The sequence below is a fragment of the Erpetoichthys calabaricus genome, chromosome 7 (assembly GCF_900747795.2).
Source record: "Erpetoichthys calabaricus chromosome 7, fErpCal1.3, whole genome shotgun sequence".
Taxonomy (NCBI): domain Eukaryota; kingdom Metazoa; phylum Chordata; class Cladistia; order Polypteriformes; family Polypteridae; genus Erpetoichthys; species Erpetoichthys calabaricus.
Genome location: NC_041400.2, coordinates 179653417 through 179663007, shown reverse-complemented (window position 1 = coordinate 179663007; position 9591 = coordinate 179653417). Strand labels below are relative to the sequence as shown.

Here is a 9591-nt window from a genome sequence, read left to right as displayed (position 1 = left end):
AACTACAACTTGGGAGTGATGCAGCAAGGGGTATGCATACTTTTACAAACGAGCAATTTCTGTCTTTGATTTTAAGAAATTTGCAAACCTTTCTGAAAACATGTTTTTACTTTGCTGTTATGGGTTATTGAGTGTAGATTGAAGGGTAAAATGGCAAATGTATTCCTTTAAAATAAAATCTACAGCACAATGAAGTGTGCAGAAAGGGAAAAGATCCAAATACTTTCTCAAAGCGCTATCTGTGCGATACAGGATTCTGTAATTTGATTATCCCCTCGTCCCTACCAGCTTACAACGTTCAGCGTCGAAGGCACAAAAGAGGAAACAGTCTTGAACGGGAGGACACCGGGAGAAGGTGTAATTGAGGTTTTGAAAGACTTCTAGATACACATGTATTCAACAGTACTTTAAGTTCAGCACTAAAAAGGTTATTTTCTAGGTAGCTGGGATTAACAAAGTTATAAACGTATAAAGAGTATATGTTTTTAAAATACGATGCCTAGTTTGCTCCCTCACTTTAACTTAAACGCTTTTTAAACGTTTTGATTCCTAAGCTCAAACCACCACTCGGTTAAAACTCTGTGAGGACAGCGTAGAGACTTGGTCGGCCATCTTTTGCTGGCTTGGAACACCGTGGTAAGCAGTTGGTCGGCCAAGTACATCGGGCGTCACAGTTGTGTCTGAACTTGTGCTTACATGATGTTAGTATAGGTAAGTAAAAGTGTTGTAATGTTTCTTTAAGTTAGTCGTTGTCGATGTGGTGTTGGTTTTGGTGCCCATTACATTCCAATCAGGTGGCTGTCCTAAAGGAGAAACTGCTTAGTGCCGTACAGTGCCCGAGAAACACGTGGGGACAACAGCGTGAGCTGCTAAACAATGGCGAGGGGCGTACTTATTTTTTCCAAGTCGATACTGATTCAATGTGTATGGCATTACTAAGAGCATAGATTTAGTAAAGCCAACTGTTGAATACGGACAGTCCGGCAGTGACGGGCAGCTGTAGTTACTCTTACATTGAAACTGAACTAAGACACTTCTTCTAATACTATGTGTGATTAATTCTTTGTTTTTGATTTTATGATTTATGTGAATTCTATTATATTTGTGTTTTGTGTGTAGCTGGCAAGGCTTATAATGAAATGGGCATAACTTAAGCGAAGAATGTAATATTGGTAGAAACTATGAGTCAATACAGCCCCACTTCACCCTTGTTAAGTGGATCAGTGTCTGCTGCTGGTCGTTTCGAACTTTAATTTTTTTTTTTGTTGTGGATTGCAAGCCCCTTTCGTTTTTTTTCTTTTTTAATAGCTTCATTTTGCTCTGAATGCACAGTAGTGCAGTGGTTAGCAGTACTGTCAAATGGGTCGAAAATACCATGAATCGCAGGCCTGATCCTTGCCTTATTAGACATTACGTTAGGGTGGACGAAAAAAAAAAACAGGTTCAGGTTCTCCATAAGGCTACTTTTATTTTTTGCCATATTATAAGAAAAGCTAAAAAATTTAATGAAAATAACATTTTGAAGTCTACATCTGTCAGTTTTTATGTCATCGGAACTGAACTGATGACACTTGTTTACATTTGTACTTCTACAACATTAGCACTCTCTTTGTTGAAGCTGGAAATTTCTTGGTGATAGTTTATGACCAATCAAAGTATAAACTATTTCTGTTCCTAGTCCTTTGACACTCGGCCAGAAAAAAGATACAAAACAATACAAACAGAGAGCACCGCCTAAATTCTTTATATATTTTGAAACGGTAAGTAAAGCAATTACAGTAAACACAAGTCCAGAATGATTATTTTAGGTTTATGTTAACGATTTCTTGCCACATTTTGAAAAAGTTTTGAACTGATCCTCTTAAAAAGAATCGCCACACCACATTAACACATCTCAAAAAGAAAATCAGCAGAAGTTCTGTCTGGAAGTGCATTCAGTTTGAGGCAGGAGAATTTCAGTGCTTGGTTATCAGAAACATGCTTATCATGAAAGAAATAAAGGCAAAGCTCACACGCATAGGCTTTCATTATTACCGTTTTTATCCCATTATGGAGATGTCCGTTGAAATTGTTCAACTTGTAGATGTTGAAATTAATCACTTAATACCATTTCCTACACAGTCCTGATAAAGAAACAGAGGCTTTACGTTCATGTGTTGTGATGCTTCAAAGCACGTCTCTTTAGTAATGCAACATATACCGAGTTATTAGAAACACATTGCAGAGACACACAGTTAAAGTAATACGGACAAAACACCATACTGAGTATGAACCTACAGATATTAAATTGGTGTCAGTCATTTGGTTTTTGAAGGCAAACTAATATTCATGAGTATAACCCTTAACATGACAAACGTAGTGAAAACACATACAGCATATCATATATACAGTATTTGAATGGTATGCAGTGTAAACCAGTGTCTCAGATACAATTAATTGACTACATGTAACTTCATTATGTTAATTTTTTGATTCTGTATTTGTTCAGATGCTAGACAATAAAGTTTGATCACTCATGAAAGATACTTTGGAAACAGAACAACAAAGGCTGTTTTTACAAAAGTTCTTGAATAATGGATCAATAATAATAATGATAATTCATTACATTTATATAGCGCTTTTCTCAGTACCCAAAGCGCTATCCACACAGGGAGGAACCGGGAAGCGAACCCACAATCTTCCACAGTCTCCTTACTGCAAAGCAGCAGCACTACCACTGCACCACCTGTGAGGACCAATGTAATACAGATAAGTCTGATATCACACAAGAAGCTTTGAAGTTGGGAAAAATGTAAAAAAGGACAGATATGTTATTTTTAGTAAGTTATTTTACCAGCTAATGAAACAAATATAAATCATTTGGAAATGTTACAAACCTAACAGAGGGATTCTTTGATGAACCAGAGACCCACCACCACATGGAGCCACTTTCACCACGGTCAGTAGACTCATGGGGACCAAGACAATCGTCATAGCCAGCCCTATCAGTGCCTTGAAGTCGCCCATGACCAGAGGAGTGTCACCTCGTGGGCACCAATCAAACACCAAGCATAGTTACGAATAAAATGTCTCCCTCACCGAGACATCACTCACCACAGTTGGAGTGTACACTGAGACAACAAGACAAGGCACCCAGAGAGTGCCATAATCTGAGTCTCATAATACACTTGTTGAAAGGAGTGACATCGGACACCATAGGAAGAAGCTGATCTGCTACAGCAACAGCTACTTCCTGAATATGATAGCCATCAGAGCAACCAGACCAATAAAAAGAGTGCCCACCTACAGAGATCTGGCCAGTCCTAGATCTGCACGCCTCAGAGAGTGCTGCCACTGAAATACAGAGTTTACGCAGCTCCTCCTACAGCAGAGGAAGATGATCATCATGCTGGGGAGACAAAATGTTCTATGCACCTACCAGATGGGCCGCCTCAAATTGGGACCCGGGTGGTGCTGTGCAGCGGGTGACGCCTCGGCACCACAATAGTTCTGATCCCCGATAGGCCTGACTCCGTTGGCAGTGTGATGGTTTTGTCTCTTCTGGGGATGGGGCTCAAAAGGTCTTTTCCCCCATCCCCTTCATAACGCGAGCAGCCTTCCTGTGTCCAGTGGTTCTGGACAGTGAAGAGACAATTTTAAGAGTGTTATGAAGGACACACACATACACATACATACAGTGTTGTGCCGGTGGTGTATGTATATTTTAGTTTCACTGGAAATGAACCATTGCTCTGTGACTCATTGCATGTTTGTTGTTATGATATACATCCAATTCTGTTATAGTGGTGCAAAGAACATTTTACATTATGTTTAACATGCCATGGTGAAGACAATTTCCTTCTCATCATATTGTATAAAAGTTGTGTGATAAATGTCCATCAACGTGAATTGTGAAGATGTTTTTGTTAGACCACTGAGAACCGTAAGACAAGAACACATGAAAAGGTTGACATTAACAGTAGACATTCAGCAAGGTGTCAGTTGGTAGAGTTAAATATTATTAAAAAAAATCTTAAGGCAAGGTAAATTAGCTGTGTTGATTAGTTATTTTTTTAACTACATTTTTCCTTATCCAGCACCATGTGTCAAGTGGCTAAGTGACCTTTCATACTGTACTATCCCTTCAGAAATCCTCATATTCTTGTGCTGTATCCCAAGAATTTCTTTCAGCTTTACAAAATCATACACTAACAATCCATGGAAGTGATATACAATACCTAAGCAATCTAGTCCCTGTTTTAAAAGTAATTGTTTTAGGTTTATCCCTTATGTATGTGTGTTTCTTCCAGGTGCTCTGGTGTCTACCCACAGTTCAAAGACATGCAGGTTAGAGCTTAAAAATTTCAAAAATGTACAACAACTTTTAATTAGAGAGGTTATAATGGTTTGTCATGTTTAGTAATTATTTACTGTGGAAAAAAAATCCTATTGTTTTTTTCACCACTGTTAGTAAAGTTGGCATATTGAGTAGTTCTAGTAGTAGAGAGGTCTTTTTCGTATCTTGCTATATGGTTAGCGGTCATGTTCTTGTGTACAGATAGCCCTGTCTTATTAGATAGCTGCTCAAGTTTCCAACCCATGGCCTAAAGCTGGTGGAGTCCCGATATGAACCAAAAAGAAGTGTGAACAAAAGAAATAGCTCTTGGTTTTATGGGGGTGACAGAGTTGAGTCCAATATTTTAGTCAAATATTGTATCCATATCTTCAGTAATTGGTAAATAGATAGATAGATAGATACTTTATTAATCCCAAGGGGAAATTCACATACTCCAGCAGCAGCATACTGATACAAAAAACAATATTAAATTAAAGATTGATAACAATGCAGGTAAAAACAGACAATAACTTTGTATAATGTTAACGTTTACCCCCCCGGGTGGAATTGAAGAGTCGCATAGTTTGGGGGAGGAACGATCTCCTCAGTCTGTCAGTGGAGCAGGACGGTGACAGCAGTCTGTCGCTGAAGCTGCTCCTCTGTCTGGAGATGATACTGTTCAGTGGATGCAGTGGATTCTCCATAATTGACAGGAGCCTGCTGAGCGCCCATCGCTCTGCCACAGATGTCAAGCTGTCCAGGTCCATGCCAACAATACAGCCTGCCTTCCTCACCAGTTTGTCCAGGCGTGAGGCGTCCTTGTTCTTAATGCTGCCTCCCCAGCACACCACCGCGTAGAAGAGGGCGCTCGCCACAACCGTCTGATACAACATCTGCAGCATCTTATTGCAGATGTTGAAGGACGCCAGCCTTCTAAGGAAGTATAGTCGGCACTGTCCTTTCTTGCACAGAGCATCAGTATTGGCAGTCCAGTCTAATCTATCTATCTATCTATCTATCTATCTATCTATCTATCTATCTATCTATCTATCTATCTATCTATCTATCTATCTATCTATCATATAGTGCCTTTCACATCTATCTATCTATCTATCTATCTATCTATCTATCTATCTATCTATCTATCATATAGTGCCTTTCACATCTATCTATCTATCTATCTATCTATCTATCTATCTATCTATCTATCTATCTATCTATCTATCTATCTATCTATCTATCTATCTATCTATCTATCTATAAGTAAGTGTGTCCAGGGAACGAATCCACATAAAATAAAGTGATAGGAGTGATCAATAAAAAAGAGAAAAATAAAAGTAGAAAAATAAATTCGTTCACGGAGCTGCTGAAAAGGCTGACACTCTCGGCGGTGCCTGAGTCAATAAGCGACTAGGTAGAGGACTAGGTTGCTGGTTAATTAATAATATGTATTCACCACCGCCATGTCCATCCTTTTGGCAAAATCCACTATCCTCTGACCTTCTCCATTCCTCCCCCACACTTTGTGACTCCTCAGTTCCACCCGGGGAGGTAAACAGTAACATTATACAATGTTATTTATTGTTATACCTGCCTCGCACTCTCCACTTTGCACTTTTTAACTTGCACTGTGTTGTTATCATTCTTTAATTAATATTGTTTTTATCAGTATGCTGTTGCTGGAGTATGTAAATTTCCCCTTGGAGATTAATAAAGTATCTATCTATCTATCTATCTATCTATCTATCTATCTACAGTGCATCCGGAAAGTATTCACAGCGCATCACTTTTTCCACATTTTGTTATGTTACAGCCTTATTCCAAAATGGATTAAATTCATTTTTTACTCAGAATTCTACACACAACACCCCATAATGACAACGTGAAAAAAGTTTACTTGAGGTTTTTACAAATTTATTAAAAATAAAAAAACTGAGAAATCCCATGTACATAAGTATTCACAGCCTTTGCTCAATACTTTGTCGATGCATCTTTGGCAGCAATTACAGCCTCAAGTCTTTTTGAATATGATGCCACAAGTTTGGCACACCTATCCTTGGCCAGTTTTGCCCATTCCTTTTTGCAGCACCTCTCAAGCTCCATCAGGTTGGATGGGAAGCGTCGGTGCACAGCCATTTTAAGATCTCTCCAGAGATGTTCAATCGGATTCAAGTCTGGGCTCTGGCTGGGCCACTCAAGGACATTCACAGAGTTGTCGTGAAGCCACTCCTTTGATATCTTGGCTGTGTGCTTAGGGTCGTTGTCCTGCTGAAAGATGAACCGTCGCCCCAGTCTGAGGTCAAGAGCGCTCTGGAGCAGGTTTTCATCCAGGATGTCTCTGTACATTGCTGCAGTCATCTTTTCCTTTATCCTGACTAGTCTCCCAGTTCCTGCCGCTGAAAAACAGATAGATAGATAGATAGATACTTTATTAATCCCGATGGGAAATTCACATTCTTCAGCAGCAGCATACTGATACAATAAATAATATTAAATTAAAGAATGATAATAATACAGGTGAAAAAAACAGACAATAACTATGTATAATGTTAAATATTAACGTTTACCCCCCCCTGGTGGAATTAAAGAGTCGCATAGTTTGGGGGAGGAACGATCTCCTCAATCTGTCTGTGGAGCAGGACAGTGACAGCAGTCTGTCGCTGAAGCTGCTCTTCTGTCTGGAGATGACATTATTTAGTGGATGCATTGGATTCTCCATAATTGATAGGAGCCTGCTGAGCGCCCTTCGCTCTGCCACAGATGTTAAACTGTCCAGCTCCATGCCAACAATAGAGCCTGCCTTCCTCACCAGTTTGTCCAGGTGTGAGGCGTCTTTCCTCTTAATGCTGCCTCCCCAGCACACCACTGCGTAGAAGAGGGCGCTCGCCACAACTGTTTGATAGAACATCTGCAGCATCTTATTGCAGATGTTGAAGGAAGCCAGCCTTCTAAGGAAGTATAACCGGCTTTGTCCTTTCTTGCACAGCGCATCAGTATTGGCAGTCCAGTCTAATTTATCATCCAGCTGCACTCCCAGATATTTATAGGTCTGCACCATCTGCACACAGTCACCTTTGATGATCACTGGGTCTATGAGGGGTCTGGGCCTCCTAAAATCCACCACCAGCTCCTTGGTTTTGCTGGTGTTCAGGTGTAGGTGGTTTGAGTCGGACCATTTAACAAAGTCATTGATTAGGTCCCTATACTCCTCCTCCAGCCCATTCCTGATACAGCCCACGATAGCAGTGTCATCAGCGAACTTTTGCACATGGCAGGACTCCGAGTTGTATTGGAAGTCCGATGTATATAGGCTGAACAGGACCGGAGAAAGTACAGTCCCTTGTGGCGCTCCTGTGTTGCTGACCACAATGTCAGACGTGCAGTTCCCAAGACGCACATACTGAGGTCTGTCTTTAAGATAGTCCACGATCCATGCCACTAGGTATGAATCTAATCCCATCTCTGTCAGCTTGTCCCTAAGGAGCAGAGGTTGGATTGTGTTGAAGGCGCTAGAGAAGTCTAGAAACATAATTCTTACAGCACCACTGCCTCTGTCCACGTGAGAGAGGGATCAGTGTAGCATATAGATGATGGCATCTTCCGCTCCCACCTTCTCCTGATATGCAAACTGCAGAGGGTCAAGGGCATGTTGAACCTGTGGCCTAAGGTGGTGAAGCAGCAGCCTCTCCATGGTCTTCATCACATGTGATGTCAGAGCAACAGGCCGAAAGTCATTCAGCTCACTAGGACGTGATACCTTTGGGACTGGGGTGATACAAGATGTTTTCCAAAGCCTCGGGACTCTCCCCTGTTCCAGGCTCAGGTTGAAGATGCGCTGTAGAGGACCCCCCAGCTCCGATGCACAGACCTTCAGCAGTCGTGGCGATACTCCATCTGGACCCGCTGCTTTGCTGGCACGAAGTCTCCTCAGCTCTCTGCTCACTTGCGCTGTTGTTATTATGGGTGGGGATGTTTTTTCCTATGCTGGTATCAGCAGAAGGATGTGTGGAGGGTGCAGTACTCCGAGGTGAGAGTGAGAGTGGGTTAGGGTGGTCAAACCTGTTAAAAAAGTTGTTCATTTGGTTTGCTCTCTTCACGTCTCTCTCAATGGTGGTACCCCGCTTCGAGCTGCAGCCAGTGATGATCTTCATCCCATCCCACACTTCCTTCATGCTGTTATTCTGCAACTTCTGCTCCAGCTTTCTCCTGTACTGCTCCTTCGCCGCCCTGAGTTGGACTCGGAGTTCCTTCTGCACGCGCTTGAGCTCATGCTGATCACCGTCTTTAAAAGCCCTTTTCTTCTGATTCAAAAGGCCCTTGATGTCACTTGTAATCCATGGCTTGTTGTTAGCATAGCAGCGTACTGTTCTTACTGGAACTACAATGTCCATACAGAAGTTGATGTAGTCAGTAGTGCAGTCAACAACTTCCTCAATGTTCTCATTATGAGATCCCTGCAGGATATCCCAGTCTGTAGTTCCAAAAAGTTCTCTCAGAGTATTCTCAGCCTCCAGGGTCCACTTCCTGAATGATCGTGTGGCTACAGGTAGGACTCTAACTTTTAGTTTATAGTGAGGCTGAAGCTGAACCAGGTTATGATCTCCTTTCCCAAGCGCAGGCAGCGGGGTGGCGCTGTATGCGTCTTTAACGTTTGCATATAGTAAATCAATAGTCTTATTTCCCCGGGTGTTACAGTCCACATACTGGGAGAATGCAGGCAATGTTTTGTCCAGCGTCACATGGTTAAAGTCTCCAACGATTAGCACAAGCGCCTCAGGGTGCTGCGTTTGTAACTTAGCAACAGCGGAATGGATGATGTCACTCGCTGATTCCACGTCTGCCCGAGGAGGAATGTATACAATAACAACAATGACATGTCCAAACTCTCTGGGCAAATAGTAGGGACGTAAACTTACGGCCAACAGTTCGATATCCCTGCAGCAAGTGGAGATTTTGACGTTAACATGTCCAGAGTGACACTACCGTGTATTAACATAGAGAGCGAGTCCTCCTCCTTTGTGCTTACCACAGGTACTTGCATCTCTGTCCGCTCTAACTGTGCTAAACCCGGATAGCTCCACGTTGGCATCTGGGATGGTGTTATTTAGCCACGTTTCGCAGAAACACAACAAACTGCATTCTCTGTAGGTCCTTACATTTTTCACCAGCGCAGCCAGGTCGTCGATCTTATTTGAGATTGAGTTTACATTCCCCAGAATCACAGAAGGCACCGAAGGCTTGAAACGCCACTTTCTCGCAAGCCGCTTCTTTTTTAG

The 9591-nt window shown here is 41.8% G+C and overlaps 1 protein-coding gene across 1 annotated transcript in view; it reads left to right on the top strand.

Moving 5' to 3' along the window:
* Positions 1-590: 590 nt before the first annotated feature.
* The window catches only part of zcchc7 (zinc finger, CCHC domain containing 7), a 365607-nt gene continuing 356606 nt past the window's right edge, over positions 591-9591 (top strand). Inside the window, exon 1 of the mRNA XM_028805777.2 lies at positions 591-711. The gene's annotated coding sequence lies outside the window, so the exon portion shown is untranslated. The remainder of the gene's footprint in view (positions 712-9591) is intronic.